The 18,684-nt window shown below is 38.6% G+C and overlaps 1 protein-coding gene and 1 non-coding gene across 3 annotated transcripts in view; one reads left to right on the top strand and one right to left on the bottom strand.

Moving 5' to 3' along the window:
- Positions 1–18,684, bottom strand: part of Rad51ap2 (RAD51 associated protein 2) — a 405,597-nt gene that overhangs the window by 331,038 nt on the left and 55,875 nt on the right. The gene's annotated exons all lie outside the window — the stretch shown is intronic.
- Positions 5,923–6,121, top strand: LOC111757753 (U2 spliceosomal RNA). The gene has a single exon (XR_002792047.1). It is a non-coding gene; the product is annotated as a U2 spliceosomal RNA (small nuclear RNA).

Genomic DNA, 18,684 nt, shown 5'->3' with positions numbered 1-18,684 from the left:
GCTGAGGAGAAAGGAGGGATACTGCTTGGTGAGGCGTTCCTCACAGTGAAGAGAAGGGCTGGGTGGCTGTGTCAGGTTCCTGAAGAGAAGAAAACAGGCTCACACTGAGAAAACGGCTTCAGAGAGGAGGGGAGGCAAGAGACCGATTAATATGGGTTTCACATCTCACAGGGCCAGGCCTCTCTGAGGTGCTCCAGCCCGCAAGGGCCATGTCTCCAATCAGCAGATCCACTGCCAAGCACTGCACCACAGTGCCCATCTTTGCCAACGTGCTCATACACAAGTGCAGGAGAAGTCATCTCTAAGGGATCGCTTTTAGCTGAATGTGGTAGCCCCTAATCACAGCACTCTGGCAGAGAACTGAAAGTTCAAATCCACTCTGAACAACTCAGTAACTTCTCAAGATTCTGTCTCAAAATAAAAATTAAAAAACATCGGGGATGTAGCTTAGTGTGAAGGACCTAAATTCATTCTTCAGTACTGCAAAGAAAAAACCTAAACCATAGAAATGTACTTTGCTAAAAAATTTGAGACTTATGGACAGCACAAAATTATACTAGTATTTACTTATTTGAAACACATTTCACTTTAAGAAAACAGACAAGAAATGCATACTTTATGTTCTGTTTAAAGTAAAATTAGATATATGAGTTTTAATTAGGCACAGAGCTTTTATTTTCACTCTTTTCCATACTGTTGTATATGCACAGGTGTTTAAGATCATTAAAGCCTGATTCTTTCTTAATTAGTTTCCACCCATTCTGATCATTCTCTGAAACGCGAAGCTGAATCATTCATTGCATACATCCAAGTATGTACAATTTTCTAGGAGACAAAGATTTTCTAAAGAAATCAATTGCTGAGCTTAATAAAAGAGCAATTTTCTCCAAGTTTTTTTCTCCTATAGATAGATGTTTGGGTTAATAATCTTTATCATTATTATAAATGTTTAAGAATTATTTGTATTAATAAGAGCCAATGGAGTTTATTGAGAGCATATCAAAATATTTTAGTCTTCTTCATATTTAATAAAAAATGTTTCTTAAAGGATTATAGCATCCATATACTATGAAGGAAATAGTTTTTATTAATGACAAAAAATCCATAATTAAACAAATTAAAGAATCAAGGCCAGGCATGGTGGTGCATGCCTATAATCTCAGCACTCAGGAGGAAGGAGGATCACAGCAAGGTAGAGACCAGCCCAAGCAGATTCAAGGCCAGCTTGAACTACAGAGTGAGACTGTCTCAAAAAAAAAAAAAAAAAAAAAAATCAAGACAGATGTTTCTCGGCCTCTATTAAATATTTAAAAGACCAGGCTCTGAAACTACAAGAACATTGCCTCATTGTCTCAAACTGTAACAGAAACAGGAACAGTAATTTTTCCCTTTGCTTTTCAAAACTAAAAACTATCACTACTAAAAATAAACATGACTGTATCATCAAAATGAAGACCTACAGCACATCAGTGACTAAAGGAACATTGATTGTGTCATCGTCTCCAGTACAACCAGTGACCTCCTCCAGAAAGAAAGAAAGTAAACCAAACCAAGCCTTCCTGCACTAAACAGGAGTCCCAGCACTAACCAGAAACAACCCTCATTTTCAGCACTAGAGACTGAACCCTGGGCTGTCGCACCATTATATCACGTAGAATTATTCTGCTAAAACTGCAGAAACCCTAACAACGGCTTACAAGCAGGTTCTTCCACACATAATAATAAAAACCCAAAGAAATATGGCACACCAGACCTGGTAGATTACTGCTAAAGCTATAATGGCCTGAGCTTCCATCTTATTCTTCCCTTTTCACAGGCTGCAGCCATAATTCATGACCCAACACAGCTGCCTAGGTTCCAGACCAGACAGTAGGCAGGCACCACAAGGAGCAACTACACACCCAATGAATGGCACTTAACACTGTTGACACTCTCACTCGTGTACCAAAGGTCAAAGTTTGGTGCTACAGCATTTCCAGCTACAAAAGGCTAACCATGCTACTTACGCGTGGTTAAAAATGGAGGCTGTACTCACCATCAAAGGGATGGGAATAAATGCACACTGAGCAGAATGACTTAGTAATTCTGTTAATAATAATTAGCTTTAATGTAACTAACTTAGATACTGTGCTATAATAAAAGTTTATACTGCATGGGGGGTACAGGAAAAGCATCAAAGAAGGCATCATTAAGGTACACTGGAGCCAGGCCTTGAAAAATAAATTTTAAAAGATACTTTAAGCTGAAGTAATATTCTGAGCAAAAGTAAGGAAAAAAAGTGTTTTAAGTTGAAGGGATATTGTGAGCAAATTACAGAGACAACAATGTACAAAGATCATATCAGAAAAGGTACAAAACAGAGAGCAAAAGAGAGAGAGCTCTTTTTTTTTTCCTCCCTCTCTTTTTTACAACAAAATTTACACATTTTGGATTTTATTACTCCTTAGTTCTTATTACTTTTTTTGGGGGGGGGAGAGAATAAAGTCAAATATGGCAAAACAAAGCTGTAAGTCAAAACCAAGGATAGACATGGATCATTGAACACAGCTGTTTGCAGTCTCTCTGTTTGAATGTCTACTTTGTATTCTTTGATACTGTGATTTGAGCAACTATTTCCAAGATGATAATATGTAATCTATTAACAGGTGATTTCTTACTGTTATGTTTTTTTTTTGTAGTTCTGTATTATGTGTAACCTTACACTGCTTTGTTTTGTTTTGTGTTTTTCTTTTTTTCCTCTTAAATAAAAAAAAAAAACTCAAAAAAAAAAAAAAGAGAGAGAGAGCTCTATTTTGCAAAAAAAAAAGAGCAGGAGTTTTGTGTCATAGAGACCACATTAAATAATTAATCTTACTGCTTAACAGAGAAGCAATCTGAGGCTTGACAGAGAACATCAAGAAGCCTTGAAACAATAAAGTCAAAAAACATAGTAAGGATGAAACAAATCCTAGGCTCAAGGATGGAGAACATTATTGTCTTACTAAGAACTCTGAATTCATTCTGTTAATAATAGTTAGGAAACTAGGTACATTTAAAACAAAGTTGTACTATTTGTTCTTTAAGGAAGGTCCATTTAGTAATTCTCAGAACAAATTTTGGTAATTTTAATAATAAAGAACTCTGTGGCACAATGCCACCTTGCAAAATTTTCACTGTTTTACTCCTCTTTACAGCTTTCAAACCATCTAGGAGACACATGCAGAAAAAAATCTGTTTGAAAATGACAAGTAAAAGATATTTTATAAACTCCAGATATAATTTGGTCTTTACTCAGATACATCAAGCCACTTCTGATTCTGTGAAGTGAAATTTACTACAATTTACTAACCGAAATTTGGTGTGGAAGCACACCTGTTTTGCTGTTTACTATGGAGACAGGAAAGGGAAAGTAGAGGGAAGGTGAAAGGTTTCCATTATTACTGGGAACTACAAGGTTCCATACATAGGGCCAGATTTTTAAAAATATATTCAATGTCTCCTTTAAACCCACCAATGTATTCCTTTAACAGAACTGAGGTTCAGTAAGGTGAGCGTCTGGCCCAAGCCATTGGATGACTAGTGTCATTCCAGCATCAGATAACCAAGATTCAAATGATCATCATTCAAAACTTGAAATCTGTCTTCCCCAAGAGCACCTTCATACAGGTGATACACACATTCTTGCTCAAGCACTCAACCCTTACTAATTATCTCAATTCAGTGGTGCCGCAGAACTTAATTCCTTTATGACTCTGAAAAGATGCCCACATCCCTGTTCATACAGGAAAGAGGCCATGATCATGTTCATCATGCAATGCAGAGTTCAGGAACAAAAAGAAAATTCTGCCAAATGCTTTTGTTTTATGACAAATTGTTCACAAACAAAAAGTGATTGTGAACCAAGATACCATGTTTTGAGCTTGCCTCCCTGGTAAGCAACTGCAGTGTGGCAGACTGTGGCCTTTCCAGGGGGAGAACCACCAATGTCTCCTGAGATCCACGCCATGTTGGAACTTAGGACCCTGCGAAACCAAGCAAGGAGCTCCCCTTCCTGTAAGTGGCTGTAGTGTGGCAGACTGCAGCTCTTCCAGGGTAAGAATCACCAGTATTTCCTGAGATCCAGAACATGCTTGAACTTAGGATGCTGGAAAACCAAGCAACCAGCTTGCCTTCCTGCTAAGCAATAGTGAACCTACTGGTGCACGGCCTAGAGTCAAACATCCTCCTTCCCTTCCACTGTCCTCCTGTTAGTAAATGGGAACCAGAAATCTGAGCATCTCTTGGGAGGTTGACCATAGCAAATAAGGGGGATTTCTTTCTACCATCTCTTTGAAGGCAAATATTTTTGTTATTGTTTTGCTTTATTCTGATTAATGCTACTGCTCTATTCAATATTCTATTTTATAAATTCTATAATGTTCTGTATTTCATTTTATTTTGATATACATGATTGAAAGAACAACTATTGTAAAGATAACACAATATACTGTGATACCTTTTACTGTTATCCCGGTAACCTGCTGTGAAGTTCTGTGCCAGTTTCACAATTTCACTACACTGTCTCAGTTGGCTTTAAAAAAAAAAAAAAAAGATACAGGGGCTTGGGATTTAGCTCAGCAGCATAAGCACCTGCCTTGCAAGCAGGTGGTCGTGAGTTCAATCCCCGGTACCAATAAAAAAAAATGAAAAAAAAAAAAGATACCACATTTCTTTAACTCCAACTTACACCACCCAACTTTTAACCAAAACCTCTCTATTTTTCTATTTTCCCAGATGTTTCCAATTTTAATATTCATTGACCTTCTCCATTTCCAAGTTAGCCCGCTTTCAGATTTACAATGGAACAAGTAAACATTGTAAAGCTTAAGATAAAATTCCACAGATGGAGGTGCATGTACCACTTACCATGCCTTTGAAAGTTTCTTATTCTCTACTGCCCTCTCAAAACAACTGATGAAGGATTTCAATATCTTCCTTTTCAGTCTTGAAGATGCTTGTTTGGGCATCCATGATGGACTGAAATATATGACAAATCTATCCCATCAGGAGGAAAATTCATATCCAGCCAGACACTAAGGCAATTGCAGAGCCCCTAACACAGAATTCCAAACAGCATTTTCAAGATGACTACTTGAACCAAGAACAGGCACTGCTTCACCCAAATTGTTGCTGATGTTTCCACAATCCCAATCTATCTTCTCTCAGCTCCTCCATCAAAAGCAATTGCAATTAACTGCATTTGAACTACTGTCATTTTCTAAACACACTGTGGGGTTTCCTTATGGAATTTTACTTATTCCTCTCCCTCTACCAAGAAAGCCCTTTTAGCATCTCCTCTCTTAGTAATTCTACAAATCTGAGCGCACATCCACAGTCCTCTCCTGCAAGTGACCTTCCTAAGCAGCCACAGCTGGAAGTGCTTCCTCCTTCCTTTCACCTCCTACAGCAGTGTTTCTTCTTCCAAGCCCTTTTTTTTATTGGCACCAGGGATTGAATTCAGTAACAGGCACTTGCAAGGCAGTTTATGCCACTGAGCTAAATCCTCAGCCCACCAAACACTTCTAATAATTTTGTTGAATTACTACACACAGATCCAGAAAAATCACACAAGCCAAGTGTTTAACCTAATGAATTATTCTGAAATGAATGCCACAATACCTCTTCCCTGAACTCCATCTAACCCCAACCACTTCCTTCCTGCCCTGAACCCCTTTGCACATTCCATATCATGGTACCGACTGGAATATATATATGCATGTCCTTATCAGAGTATAGAATTTTCAGAATCTTTTTGCCAATTAGTTCTGTAGTTCTATGACAATTTTGGATTTTGTTAAGGGCCAGGAAGAAATATAGAAAGAAAGAAAGAAAGAAAGAAAGAAAGAAAGAAAGAAAGAAAGAAAGAAAGAAAGAAAGAAAGAAAGAAAGAGCAGAAAGAAAGAAATCAGTTCTCGGCCTCTTGACTAAGATCAAGTATAGTATCTGTTTTTATCAGTTTAACATATGACATGTCCTCTATTCAAGAACAATATATTAAATGGATTTTTGGAGCTGGGAGATGGAATAGGACCTTGCTCCATCCACTGCACACATAGACCTGGAAAGGGGGCGAGGCAAAGATACCAGAGTCCAAGGTCATCACGGAGTTTGCCTCTATTGTAAGTGTGATGAAAGCCATTAAGTCATCTACACCTAGATATTTTCATGGCTGTTACAAAAATACAATTAACCCAGGGCTGGGGATTTAGCTCAGTGATGTAAGCACCTGCCTGGCAAGTGCGGGGTAGTGAGTTCCATCCCCAGTACCAAAAAAAAAAAAAAAAAAAAACCAGAAAAACAAAAAAAACAAGCCACTCAAATCCTGAAAATATTCATTCTTGGATGTGTTGTCAGCTGTTTCTTTAACATCAATAGTGTAGTCTCATCCAGGCTCCAATCTTACATCTTCTCCTACCAGTCAGATGTTTCTTCCCAAAGGTTCATCTTCACCTCCCACCCAAGAAGCAAAGAACAAAGCCATAGCATGCTTCCTACTTAGGATCCTCTTTGCCCTTCTCATTGCTACCACTAATTTCAACTAAAGACACTTTTCTCAAAAGATCCTTCTGTGCAAATCCAGAACAAAGAAGACATGAGGGAACAGGTTCTAAAGTGCTTTTCCAGATGGAATCAAAGAAATGAACCACAAGTTGTGGGTATTTGTGAACTAAATATTTTGTGTTTAAATTAACCATTGAATGAATATGCAATCTAGAAATTCCACACTGGATTTAGTAATGCAAGATTTCCAGATCCTAACTTGGCCTCTGTCCAGCATGTGAAGTTATTTTACTTCTGTGCTTTAGTTTCCTCATCTGTGAGATCATGCCTGAGATTAAATGAGTTGGCCTTTGTAGGTTGGCCTGTCATATGCACCAGGTGTTTGTGATTATCATTAAGACTCTACTTGGTAAGTGCTTATAAAGCAAAGAGTCTTTGGAAAGTCAGACTTCATTCAGGAGTGCTTTAAGAGGACACTGCTGCTTATCAGATGTCTTTATTCTCAATAGAATCTACTTATATGACACAAACTAGTACAAAATACTTTAATGGATCCAAAAAAGTTAATTCTTTAGAGACCCTAGACATCTAATGAATTAATAAGTTACTGAGTAGGACAACATAATAATTTCAGGTAGGTGAGCACTAAAGTAGAGATTAATTTTTCATGGTAATGTGTTCTAAAATCAAGGACAAGTATCTACTTAATGTTTATTTAAATATCAAAATATACGAGGTGACTTGCAAGCAGTAGTAACTTCCCCCTTAGAATAGTATCCAGATGGTACAAGTGTAAAGCCAAGACAGGTGGGGAGGACACTGAGGACCGGTTTGGTAGAAACCTGTCATGAAGGGTGGGAGACCCCACATCACGCTCTTTAACATCAAAGTTCCAGCTCTCATTGCTCTTCCTTGCAGAATCCAGGATAAATTATGCTTAGTTCTGAGGAAGGAAAATTGATATGTTGGCTACCCTGACTTAAGAAATGCTTTTGTCACTAACTGCAGCAAACAAGACTACTGAGTAGGAAAGCAAAACATGTTTTTAGTCTTTATAGAAATGTATTCAAGAAGTGATTTGCTAAGATCTTTGCAGCTTTGTCATTTCATTTGAGTCTTATATCAATAAACACATGAGAAAAAAAAGCAAATTAATTTCCTGGGGTTGTTTCACCTCATCATATATTTTCCCTTACTATTTTAAAGGATTTTTATAGCCAGATACTACTACCAAAAAGAAATAAAAAACAAGAATCCCAAAATGAGAAGGAAATTAAAAAGCAGACAGAAAAAATGGGAACAAAAATGGGAAGCAAGTAATTCGAAATACTTTCAAAAGAACTGTTTGCCAAGTGTGGTAGTACAAACCTATAATTCCAGCATCGGGGAGGCTGAGGCAGGGGGATTACAAGTCAGAGCCAGCCGGGATACATGTCTCTCATACTGTAACTGAGGCTGTCCTCTATTGCTCATAGCACATTTCAAGCAATTTTATTGAGATCCATTTTACATACTACAAAATTCTATTTGAGTTTAAAATTCAGTGGTTCTTAATTATCAATATACCACTATAATCAGTTTTAGATCATTTTTGTCTTCCCAAAAGATATGTCTGTTTCATTTAAACTTTCATGCTAACGCTAGTCCCAGACAACCCCCATCTACTTTCTATCTCTGTAAATCATGTGGTTAGTATAGTGTTACTATTAGTGTGATGAATGTAGAGCGTTAGTTTTGATAAGACATGCTTTATGTAGTCTGAGGTCTAGATCTTTCCCTTTGTGTGCCATGAAGTGACAGATCAGCAGTTCATTCCTTCTTGTTTGCTAATTAATATTCCATTATACAGATCTCTCCCATCTCCATTTGTCTGCCAGTTCACAAGCTGATGAACACTTTGGTTGTTTCCAGTTTCTGACTTTAGGAATAGTACTGCTATAAATATTCAGTCACAGTTTTTCTATTGCTCTTCTTTTTAATTCTTTTCTTCTTTTCAGTACTAGGATTGAACACAGAGCATTCTCACTAAACTACATTCCTGCCGCACTTTTTTTTTACATTTTTTTTTTCTTTTTTAGATAGGCTAAATTAATAAATTTCCAGGCAGCTCAAACTTGCTATCCTCCTACCTCAGCCTCCCAGAGTACTAAGATTACAGACACTCCCAGTATTCACAAGTTTTTGTGTGATCATATGTCTCATTGTTGGATAAATAGGTACATTTGCTGGATCATTTGGTAGTTTTATGTTTAACTTTTTGAGAAACAACAAACTCTTTTCAGATTATTTTACATTCCTAAACTGGTACAACAACTTTGGTAATCATTATGGAGATTCCTCAGAAAACTAAAGCTAGAAATGTCATCTGACTTAGTTACTCTCTTCTAGGTATCTTTCTAAATTATAATTATCTTACAGTGATGCATGCATACCCATGTTTTAACAGCACAATTCATTATAGCTAATTCTTACAGCCTATACCTCCATGGTACCTCCGTTCACAAACTTAATTTATTGTACTGTTCTGGAAGAGATAACCATATTTGTGTTTGTGTGGGAAAGATGACCATGGTAATGTTTGTCATCCAGTACAAAGTTTGCAATCAAAAACAAAATGTTGCCAAATGCTTTTGTTTATGAACCAAACTCGTTGCAAACAAAAGCATTTGTGAACCAAGGTACCACTGCATATCTGTCAAAGGATGAAAGGATAAAGAAAATGTGATATTTACACACAATGAAGCACCGATATCCCAAAAAAGGAGGATAAATTTGAATTATTTGTAGGAAAAGAGATGCACCTTGAGACTATGATATCAAGTGACATAAATGAGATACATAAGCTTAAATATCACATACTGTTATCTGAAAAACTCAAAGCATTGAAACAAAATAAAAGATAAAATAGAACTTTTGCAAATGGGAAGAGGATCTAGAGATGCAGAGAGATGTAGATAAAAAGAATTAAGATGTGGTGAGTACATATACCTACTCCCTATACGAACATGAGCATTGTATGCTGCAAACAAGCACTATTTTTTTGATACTAGGAATCAAACTCAGGAATTACACTTGCCAGGCAGGTGCTATGCCACAGAGCCATATCCCAAGCCCCAAACATGGACTATTAAAGAAAACTATTTTACATTCCCATGGCCATCAAAGGAGGACTTGCATAACAACATTTATTATTATCCATCTCATTTATTTAAGGTATCAAGGTTTTACATGTATTAATGATATGAAAAGAAACAGGCTCTATGGAGAAAGTTTAGGCTAAGTAAGTCAGGAAAGAAGTGCACACTACAGCCCAAGGTAAACAGGCAGCAGCAAGCTCAGTGGTGACTGTCTTGTATCTCTCACTCCTTGGGATGATGTTAGATATAGGCTGTTCTACTGAAAACTTGCACGAGTCCTTGCAAGAAAGATTAGAGACGGTACTTTCTTTGGCTCTGTGTGCAGGACCTCAGGAACTGTTCGATGCACATGTCCTGGAACTCTGCAATTAATAGGTCACACTCACTTCCCCAGCTTGGCCACACGCCCTAGTCTCTTGGCTCACTTTTCCATCAGAGCCACATATCCTAATCATTCTTTATGAAGTGTTGAAGGAATGGAGATCTTCACAGAGCTATTTCCTTCTGAAAGGAATGATACGTCCTCTACGTACTGCGAGTTATACTGGCTGGGTTGAATGAAAAATCCATCAGAAAATGATGAGAGGGGCTGGGGACTCAGGAGCTTATGTCTCTCCAGGCAGGCACTGTGACACTGAGCTGAGTTCAATTCCCAGTACCAAAAAGAAGGAGAAGGAGAAAAATGAGAAGAGTTAGGGACTGTTGAGTTTCCTGTTTGATGAGAGAAAGCTTGGTTAATTTGTCAGAAGAGGAACTTAACCAATAGGTGGGGGTGTGGAGCCCACATAGGCAAAGGGGCAGGTCAGATGTCCATGCTTCCTGTGGAGGAGAAAGGGTGGCAAGGAGGGATGCTTGATAAATTATTGAGGGCCTGAAAGCCATAGCCTTAGCAAGATCACCCACATTATAAAACTGAAAGCAGGATTCTATAGACAGGCTCTGGTTTAAACTGTGGAGATTAGGGCCATTAGTGACCCCACTTATCTATGCCTGGAACTATAGCCCTGCTTTTGAAGCACAGCCCCCTCTTCAAAAGTCCACAGGGATAGCTTTCTTCACTTAGGTACTCTTTCTTTAAATGGTTCAGGTGGGGCAGACTTTATTCTAGAAAGGTGACCACTTTTACTACAGTGAACGTGGCAAGGAGCACTGAACAGAGGCTGTTCAGTTTTGCTTTAAACTGATCTGTGGGATCCCTTTAAGTTTTAATGAGCACTGATCTCCAGGGTGAACACTAGATGATCCCCCTGGACCAGAAGCTGGATAGTCTTTAGATAGTCTGTTGAAGTAACCTGACCCAGATTAGAAAGATACTGTAAGTCTTGAGGTCTCCGGATCTACTACTACATCCTCAAATAGAATATGCCTCCAATGCAGCATCTCAAATGGACTCATATTTAGCCCAGATTTGGGGATGTGTCAAACTTTCATGAGTGCTATCGGCAGTAATCATAACCATGGCTTCATATCCCTTAGCAAAGTTTTGTAGAGTTCACTTTAGGATCTAATTGGCTCTCTTGACTTTTCCTTAAGACCAAGGTCTCCATGTAGAATGGAAATGGTTCTTATTCCTAAAGCCTTTGTCACCCCTCAGTTATTTGAGAGCAAAAGAAGGCCCATTATCACTCTAAAGGGATTGGAGCATTCCAAACGGGAATGATTTCTTTGAGGAATGCATTAACTACCTCTGTAAAGCCTTTTCTGAATAGGTGGGGATGGTCTCATTTGGCCTGTAAAGGTGTCATCTAAGACCAATATTTGTTTAAAGCACCCCATGATGGCATGTGGGTAAATTGAGTTGCTAGCACCCCAGGATGTGTCCCTCTCTCCTGTGCAGGTGCTGACAATGGAGGTGATTTGGGCTTGCCAGAGTTATCACAAGCTGAGAATGGAAAAGCTATGCCTACCTGTTGGGTGGTCACTGCTAACCCTAGCCCTGTGAAAATCTGAGTGACCATTTCCTGTACAGGGGTTTTACAGCTTTGCACTGCATCCACTGAAGAAGGGCCACTTCAGTGGTTCCTCGGGAACAGGTAATGAAGCTGGGGTCTTGAGGGGTTATAAAGTTGACCTTCTTGCCTTTTACCAGCATTTTGATTTCCTAAGATTTCGAACATATCTCTCTGGGTCTACGGCAGTAAATGACAGTACCCTGCTCTTAACTATGGTTTTAAGACTAATCCAAGCTTTATGATAACCTTAGAGGTGACTAAAATCATGGCCTGGCATACTTTCAAAGGTAAAATCTTTGGTCCTCACTGGAAGTAGAATTACCCCAATTTTGCTGGTAAATCTCCCTTGTACTAAGGGAATAGGATGCTGTGGTTCAATTAAAAACTCGTTGTTGAACATTTGGTCTTCAAAGTGATATGCCAAAGCAGGAGTGAAGGGGCTCCAACTAAGGGTCCCTTTGCCCCAGTTATAACCATAGAGCTAGAGGAAGGTTTCCCAGAGAAGGAAATTAAAAACATCGATAAAGGGGCTGGGGATTTAGCTCAGCGGCATAAGCTCCTGCCTTGCAAGCAGGCAGTCGTGAGTTCGGTCCCTGGTACCAATAAAAAGGAAAAAGACAAAAAAAAAAAAAAAAAAAAAAAAAAACATCGATAAGGGATTGAATTCACATACCCACAATGCCCAGGGTCACACAGGGTTTCTCGTAGGAGATGGAGATAGAGCCTATCCATGGACATGGGAGTTGTGGGCTGCCCCAGGCCTCTTCAGGCCTCTTCACCAGAGTGGGAAGTGACGGTTTTGGATGACCTAACCCCTTTCTGGGAGCAGGGACAGTCAATCCTCCAGTGCCCTGAGCCAGGCACATCAACCACCTGACACACAGAGCAGGGCTCAGGTGCTGGTTTAGTGCAGTCAGATGCCCAGCCTCTCGTACTTTTTTAGGCCTTGATTGGCCCTGAGTTTCTCTTGGACAATTTGTGTGTGTTTAAAGCATTGCCAAATGCAACAGTCATAATTTGAGTTTTTCTTTTTTCCCTCTCTCATCCTGTTATCTTTTAGCCCCATTTAGATACTAATTGTTGAATATGAAAAGGCTAAGTCCAGCAAGTGGGTACTATGTGAAAGTGCTGGCTCTTTCTGGAGTGCTGTCCTCTGGTGGAAACAGTTGGGAGAGACCCACATCCCCCTGGGAGATGGGTAGGCCTCTGAAGATGGGATCATCAGTGATATTAATATTTTTCTTTGGAGGCCTTTTAAGTTCTATGGTTCTTGGACCTTTACAGAAATAAAGAGACATGAAAGCTGAAACACAAGGAATCTCACACCACTTTCTTTGCCTTTTTCAGAAAAGATATAACTGAAGAATAGTAGCAGCCAAACTGTACCCATCTCCTACCATTTCCTAGTTCATATTAGCCCAAACAAACAAAAGAGAGTGGGGGATAAGAACCCCTAAGTTCCAACTAACTACCTTTAGGATCAAACTCTTCCCAATTTTTAAGAATACAGCCTAGCAACAAAGTGCCTGGGATCTGGGTGGCGATGCCCATGGTGTGTCAGCCTACTGATTCCTCAGTAAGAACAGTGGAGCGAGCCCATAGAAGGCACTCTTAGAAACTCCCAAGAGATCAGGGAGACTCCCTGCCCTGGGGACTCCCTTAGCCACTTGAAAAACAATATTCCTTGCATTTACCCACTAATAAAAAACTTTGGTACTTCATTTAAGGCTGTAAGTTAGAGAGACCACTGTTTAAAAATAAAACCTTTAAAAAGCCTTTAAAAGTTCTAAGTATTGACATTTACTATCTGTTCCAGTGTACCTAAATTATTGTTAGTGAACAAAGGAAGGCATCTAACTCAATTCAAAAGAGAAAAGGGGAGAAGGCCCATATGTTCCCTAAAATTGGAGGCTTGTTATAGTCACTCCATTATGCGAAATGCAATCTCCCTGACTGCCGAGGACATTAAGCAGCTCGTAGCATCTTAAAGTTGAAAGCTTTATGGCTTACAAATTAGGAGAAAAGCAAAGGTACTTTATTTATAGTGATTGTCTTGCTTTCCTTATCACAGAAACAATTCCCAACACCCACAACTGTAAGGAAGAAAGGCTTATTCTGGTTCACAGTTTATAGAGTTTCAGTCCGTAGTCAGCTGGTTCCAGAGCAGGACAGCATGGCAGAGTGGCAAACTGGAGCAGATACTTTATGGCATGGCAGGGAGGAAGCCAAGAGGAATCAAGGCGGGAAGGAGGGAGAGAGAGAAGGATGTAGACCTTTCAGGCTGCACCACCAATGACCCCCCTCCCCTGACTAATCCACTAATAAGTTTCAGGCCCCCCAAATCCAATCACTCCCAAGAAGCTCCCCCTGTGAGCACAGAGGCTTTACGGGGACCATCTAGATGTATACCATAACAGTGATTCAGAAATTTAGCAGCTAAAAATAAAACACATATTCTTTGTCTCTTTAATGCTTGTTTATCTCTAGGAAGCAAAATGTAAACATGAAGGGAGGTCAGATGATACCCCTAATAAATTAAAACCACACCTAAGGGGAAATTAACTGCTGTATGTGTTATCACTCTCCAAGCAATTTTCATTTAATCATCTTTGCTATGGATAGAACTTAGCATACGCTTGAAGTTCCATGAATATCTGAGTAAGTGAATCAATGTAATGAATGTAGATAAATGTTAAAATGTAATATTTATCCAAGAGAAAGGGATCTTATAGAAAATATGAGAAATTATTCTATAGTCCCTAAGTCAACAAGCAAAATGAGTCCTCATACTCTAAATTGAAAGTGTACTTGAATTCCCACTTCCATTTTTCAAACAAAATCATCCATTCTCTCTTAATGGCATTACATCAATAGCACCAACACCGATTTCCTAACACCAGTTCTCTCCAGCAATCGCTCCCTGGTAAAGTAAATACCTGATGCAAATCAATAAACGTAATTCACCATATCAATAGAGCCAAAAATAAGAATCATAGGATCATTTCAATAGATGCAGAAACAGCCTTTGATAAGGTCCAACACTTATTCACGATAAGAACCCTACAGAAAATCAGAACAAATGGTCTTCACCTCAATATGATGAAAGCCATCTATGACAAACCTACAGCCAACATCATATTAAATGGTCAAAAACTGAAAGCTTTTACTCTAGAATCAGGAACAAGTCAAGGAAGTTCATTCACCACTCCTACTCAGTATAGTGCTGGAAATACTAGTCAGAACAAATAGATGACAGAAATAAAGGAATAAGTAAAGGAAAAGAAGTTAAATGGTCATTATTTACAGATGACATGATACTCCACATAGAAGACCCCAAAACTTACTGAAATATTTCTAGGTATAATAACTAAATTCAGTAATGTAGCTAGATACAAACTCAATACTCAAAAATCAATAGTATTTCTACATACAAACTGAAAGAGTTGCTGGCCCAGACCAGACACTTTAACCAGGAAAAGCCTCAGCCAAGTTAGGGGGCTCCTGCCTCCCCTGCCCCTATAGATTTACCTGTAACCCTATACCCCATCCCTAAGAACCTATCCCTGGCGCCAAACATGTGCCAATGAAATACCTGTGCATCCCTAATGCCCCTTGGGGTCCACCCCTGACAGAGGCTACTTATGGGCCTCACTCCACGTGTTCGAGAGAAGAAGAAGAGAGTGTGTTCCAGAGAGAGACCGCCGGCCCCGGGGTGGAGATGCTGTGCCCCAGGGCCGGGGGGTCTCTTCCCGCATTCCCAAAATAAAGGTTACTTATACTTTATACTCCTTTCCACCACTCCTTTCACGGCCCTCTTTCCCTTTCCACTCCTTCCTTCCACCCCTTCCTCTTCCTCCTCTTTCTCAGACCTAACACAAACAACAAACTCACTGAGAGACAAATAAGAGAAGCCATACCTTCACAATAGCATTCAAAAAAATCAAATACTTAGGAACAGATCTAACAAAAGAAGTAAAAGATATGTTCAGTGAAAATAATACCCTGAAAAAAAAAAAGTAAAGAAGATCTCAGAAAATGGAAAGACACATCTTGTTCATGGATAGGAAGAACAAACATTGTGAAAATGGTCATTCACCCAAAATTGTTACACAGATTTAATCCAATTCCACTCAAAATACCACTAGCATGCCTCACAGATCTAGAGAAATCATTCCTAAAATTCATCTGGAACCAAAAGAGATCTAGAATAGCAAGGGTAATTCTGGGAAACAAAGGTAAGGAAGGAGGCATCACAATCCCTGACTTGAAGTTATACTACAAAGCTACTGTGGTAAAAGCAGCATGGTACTGGAATAAAAACAGACTTAATGGAATAGATTAGAAGATACAACCACAACTACAGACACACTCAGGCACCCTATTTTTGACAAAGGGGCCAAACACATTCACTGGTAGAAAGAGAGTCTCTTTAATAAATGGTGCTGGAAAAACTGGCTCTCCATATACTGAAAACTAAAACTAGACCTTATCACCATGCACTAAACTAAAGTCAAAATGAATCAAAGATTGTAAATATTAAAACAAAAACACTAAATTTGCTGGAAGGCAAAGTAGGTAGAGATCTTGAACACATAGGGATAGGCAGAGAATTCATGAACAAAAATCAAACTGCACAAGAAATCCCAGAATCAATAACTGAGATCTCATTTTATTAAAAAGTTTTTGCATGTCAAAAGAAATTTCCAACACAATGAAAAGGAAACCCATGAATTTTGAAAAAAATCTTAGTCAACTGTACCTCAAAGGGTTCCTGTATAGAACATAAAAGAATTTTTAAAAAGTCAGATCCCCAGAATTCAAAGACCCAACCCAAAAATGGGCATCTGAGATGAATACATACTTCTCAGTTGAAGAAATACAAATGACAAATAAATACATGAAAAAATGTTTAGCATCATTCATTGGTCATTAGAGAAATGCAAATTAAAACACTGAGATTCCATCTCACTCCAGAAAGAATGGTCAGGATAAAGAAAACCATCACCAACAAATGCTGGAGAGGCTGTAGAGAAAAAGAAACTCTTCTGCACTGTTGGTGGGAGTGCAGACTGGTGCAACCAATGTGGAAATCCTCAAAAAGCTGGGATTGGAAGTCCCATTGGATCCAGCTATTCCACTTCTGGTCATATTCCCATAAGAACTGAAAACATCATATTACAGTAATACATGTACACCCATGTTTACAGCAGCACAATTTGTAATAGCCAAATCTTGGAAACAACCAAAATGCCCTTCAACTGAGGAATGGATAAAAAAGATGTAGGACTTTTATACAATGGAGTACTACTCAGCTATAAAGAAGGACCACATTGAGGCTTTTATAAGTAAGTGGATACAATTTGAGACTATATTCATAAGTGAAATAAATCAAACACATGTGTAAATACTTTATTGTCTCTCGAGTATAAGAAATGGTAAGAGTAAATAAGATACAAAATCCTCAATAAATACTGTCAAAGGATAAGAATCTTCTCAAAAGGGAAAAGAATAACCTAAGGAAAAGGAGAAAAAGAAAGGAAAAGAAAAAATATATAAAATTGTATATGCATACTTAAGATAGCTAAGATGATTGTGCTACTAATTCTATTAGTTCTTGGAACAAAACAGTTAACATTCATAGGACTGAATCAATTTTGCATGTTTGTATCTGGTAATCTGAGGAAATCTTTTGAAGATTACTAGGTAAATAGCAACCTTAGTTATGTTCCTACCACTTTGTTTTGAAGGCCTGTATTGTCATTGTTTTGGGCTCTTTGCTATTGCTATTTGCCTGTCTTTTTGTTTCTTATTTTTCTAGTATTTTTGGTTTGTTTTGCTTTGTTTCTCCCTCTAATACAAAAAGGATAGATGTACATGTAGAGGCTTATACATGCCTAGAAATTCTAAAGAGTTTATGAGAATTTATTGCATTATCCAGCTACTTTGAAGAAAAAGAGACACTATCGTAGCCATTGCCGATTTCCTAAAGTCATGCTGTGAAGTGTAATGCTTTTATTCTTTGTTTAGAGTGGCTCTATTCTGTTTTGTATTATTTAATTTCAATATATATGAAGGTATGGACAGCTGTTTTGAAGAGAACAAGAGACATTATGGTAGCCATTGTTGATTTTCCTATTATCTGGTTTTGAAGGCCTATAATGCCTTCATTCTTCTGTTTTGATCATTTTTATACTATTTTTTGTTTGAATTCATTGTGTGTGAAGATATGGACAACTATTTTGAGGAAAACAAAAGAGACATTATGGTAGCCACTATTGACCTCCTGTTTTCTTGCTTTGAAATCTGTGTCACTTACATTGTTTTCTTATGATCTGCTTTGTTGTTTTATGTTATGTTTTACCCTCTTTAAAATAAAAAATGGATAAATAAAAATAAATACCTGAAAGTCATTCCCCTGTTTTAAAGCTGCCTATACCTAGCCAGTATTTTTAAGAAGCAGTGTAAGTTACTTAATGTGACACACACAGTCTATCACAGAGTAAGCAGGCCTCGAAGGACAAGGAAAGCAGGCTGGAGGTGACTGGTGGTCTGGCATCACAAGAAAAATCCCCTTTCTGAGACGCGTTTTCAGCCCAGCCAGTAGCACTGCTTAACTACTAGAATCCAGGATTTACAAGGCCTTTTCCAGCCTCAAGGAGCAGGAGGCGGGAAGTCAGGAGAAACAATGTTCAATTAATTGCTGCTTGTTTAGGCTGTTTATATGGAAACTTCCTAACATTCCACAGCTCCCATTCCACAGTTCCCATCCTCCAGAACTGGTTATCCTAGTCTGTCTCCAAAACAATCCCTATTTCTCTTTTCTCCTTAGAACCTACCCAGCAGCCTTGGGCTGAGTCCAGGGCTTTTGGAGGTAGGGAAGTTGGGCTTTACCATGGTCACAGCTCACAGCTGTAGACACTCTGCTGATGCTTTTGTTCCTGAGTAAGTTAACCCAGACTCTTGGATGACTCGTGCATGTGGTTCACATGCATTTTCACAAATATTAGTGCATCACCTCCCACTTGGCATGAGTTTATGGTTTGTTAAGAGCAGCTGCAAATTAGATTGTGACAGAA

The sequence above is a fragment of the Cavia porcellus genome, unplaced genomic scaffold (genome assembly GCF_034190915.1).
Source record: "Cavia porcellus strain 051 isolate PalLab524CR breed Dunkin Hartley unplaced genomic scaffold, mCavPor4.1 scaffold_1, whole genome shotgun sequence".
Lineage (NCBI taxonomy): Eukaryota > Metazoa > Chordata > Mammalia > Rodentia > Caviidae > Cavia > Cavia porcellus.
Note: the sequence above shows the minus strand (reverse complement) of the source record. Positions and strands in the feature narration are given on the sequence as shown.